At 50.8% G+C, this 2,844-nt stretch overlaps 1 protein-coding gene across 2 annotated transcripts in view; it reads left to right on the forward strand.

Moving 5' to 3' along the window:
• Positions 1–2,236: 2,236 nt before the first annotated feature.
• The window catches only part of STAG1 (stromal antigen 1), a 293,851-nt gene continuing 293,243 nt past the window's right edge, over positions 2,237–2,844 (forward strand). The window contains exon 1 of one of the 2 annotated variants that reach the window (XM_004682176.2): positions 2,237–2,445. The gene's annotated coding sequence lies outside the window, so the exon portion shown is untranslated. The remainder of the gene's footprint in view (positions 2,446–2,844) is intronic. The other variant, XM_004682177.2, reaches the window with a different exon arrangement.

The raw sequence follows: 2,844 nt of genomic DNA on the forward strand, positions 1-2,844 counted from the left end.
TGGGACCTATTTCTTTAGTATACTAATTACTAAAGATTGAATATCAGCGTTCTTCACTTACATTTGAGGCTTATTAGATCAACTACAAGAACTTATGACAAAGTAGAGAAATTGAAAATAGATCAGACTATCTTCTGAATGTCTTGAAGGAGTTCAGATTGTATTTTGTAAGCCACAGAACTTCAGCAAACTTTTGTGCATTTTTTTTTGAAGGGAGATGAATGAAAGACCAGGACTTTACCAAAATCTATTGTAATTGTTCTAGATAAGGCAATAAGAGTTTGTCAGGATGAGGACAGGGTAGGAAAAAAAGGATTTTCCTTGTTTCTAATTAAGGATATATGATGTAATTTGGACTTTATTTGAAGGAAAAGAGTCAAATCTGTCCTTATCTGGCTACAATTTAGAGGATATGGGATTAGCTTACTATCTATAAACACGAGTACAACTATTGATGAAATGAGAAGGCAACATTAGTTTTAGGTTACTATAAACTCAAAGTTGACTAATTTTTTATATTTACAAGATGTTGAAAAGTTCTTAGTATAAGATAGAGTTGGTTGGAAATGAAGGTCATCACTGCCTTTTTGAGAAATCAATGATGATGAAGGAAGATTATAGGACAGTTACTGGAGGCAGTGTTAGCACTAAATTTAAAACAATGGAAACTGTTAAAAAAAAATAGGAAGAAGCCAGCAGATAAGTTATAGAAGACTTAAAAGATCATAGGAAAGTAGTGGAGGAAGGGGGGATTGGAAGGGATGACATATACAGTTCAAGGAGGACTGGTTTTAAAAAGGGAAGAATGGGTTAATTTAGTGAGAATTTTTGAGTTATGAACAGGATGCAGTAACAGATAATTTTAAGGTGCAGAGAATATAAAGCTTGAATTGGTATTCCATAGCTCTGATCCCAGTAAACTAGAAGAAGTTATTGATATGAATTGGGATTGGCGTCTTTAGTAAGAAGGAAAAGTAGAATCATTAAAGAGAACAAGAAAGGCAATGAGCCAGTGATTAGTCAAGAATTAATACCTCAACAAATCGGTTGTGCCTTTCTCCAGCGATAAACCAGGCTTCATAAGTAACCCTGGCTAACGTAGTTAAACCTGTGACCCTTGAGGGAGAAATCAGAAATAGGGGTAACCTATTGGAAACTGACCCTGAAGATGATAAAGGAACTGAGCCATATTGAAATAAGATTGGCTAAAGCAACAGAGAATTTAATCATAAAACTGGGGGTTGATGACCTGGGAGCTTAAGGGTTCACTTTGCACTTAAAAGTTGTGAGCAGGTAAAGGAGCCTCACCCACGAAGAGGCAGTTGGAAAGAGGCTAGGTTCAAGGGGATATTTTGGTCACGATCTAACGTTAGTCGGTTTCCCGTTTGGCAGCACGAAGCCTAGGATTCACATGTCCATGTCAGAACCACTAGTGTTAGGCTGTGGGAGAAGAAATCTAATTCGAAAGCTGAGGCTGTATTTTCCCAGTGTAGGCACATTTCTTTCTCACTCACTAGCCAATGCTGCCGCCTTATGCAAAGCCCGCATCGCAGAGCGTCTGTACGGAAGACGCCAGTACACTGGCACTGTAGCGACTAGATCACTAGCGGTGAGGGAGGTCCCAAACGGTCCTCAAAACCTTTTTTCACCCTCGCCCGGGAAAGGGCCCAGTCTACAGTCAACAATATATCTCTAACAACGCCAAACTCCGAGACCTATTTAAACCCGGGAGGCGGGAGCACGGCTTTATGCTATCAGTATCTCCGGTACCGCAGCGCGCGTGCCGGGCGAGGAGAAAGGAAGCTGGAGTTCGGCGGGACCGCAAGTAAGCGCCAGTCCCACGGCCTAAAAAGGGACGTCAATGAAGGGGCTGGGGGCGGGTTTCTCTCCTATATCTCGGGAAAGCTACAAAAATGGCGGGCGGCAGCTCGGCGAGAGGGGCGCAGGCGCCACCAGTCCTCCTTCCGCCCGCCTCGCGCGGCCCACGAACTGTCCACAGCGTCCTCACGAAGAGGTATCCGCCGCTCGCGATAGGCCGAGCTTGCCTGCGGGGGCGGAGCCGCCACGCACAAGCCACGTTTCCCGCCCCGCTGGCGCGCGTGCGTGCAATACCCACAGGAGAGCGTTTGCGCGCGTCCTCGCCGCGGCCCCCAGCTCGCGCCTCAGCTCCCTCCCTTTTCCGGGCAGGCCCGTCCCGTCAGTGAGGCAGTAAGCACCGCGGCCAGCAGAGGGCGGTCCGGACCCAAGTCTGCAGCGGCGCCATTGGCGTGTGGAAAATGCCACCAGATGGCGGGTTAGGATTGCAGCTCCGTTGAAGGCGCGGCCCCCGCTCCCGAACCCCCGGCGACCACCCCGTAACAACCCCCCCACATCGGGAATAACACACCGGAGACTTTTGGGGGGAAACTAGGTCGACGGCCGGCGGCGCCCGTATGGGCAGCTGAGGTGAGTGCGGGCGGCGGCGGCGGCGGCGGGGGGCGGGAAAGAGGGGGAATGCGGCGGCAGCGGCGCGGGGGCTGGAAGCGCCGATCCAAGATGGAGGCTGGGCGAGAGCGAGAGAGCGCGGCGGCGGTGGCGGCGGGTCCTCTTCGCCGGTCCGCTCGCCCCCTCACGGAAGCTCGGCAGTGCGCGTGCGCCTTGCCCGCACGGCACATTAAAATAGAGACTGCTAGTGGTTGCCCTGGAGGGGTGGCGGGGCAGTCCCCGGAAATAATCTCTATTCTCAGTCACCGGGACTTGGCGAGTTTCCCTCTGCGGTGGAGAGGTACGCGCCCCCTCCCTGTCCCCGGGACGCCGGGCCGCGGCCTCCGGCGTCGGGCGCACGGCCGGCCACGCCCACCGGGT

The sequence above is a fragment of the Condylura cristata genome, unplaced genomic scaffold (assembly GCF_000260355.1).
Source record: "Condylura cristata isolate star-nosed mole 26May11 unplaced genomic scaffold, ConCri1.0 scaffold00014, whole genome shotgun sequence".
NCBI lineage: Eukaryota > Metazoa > Chordata > Mammalia > Eulipotyphla > Talpidae > Condylura > Condylura cristata.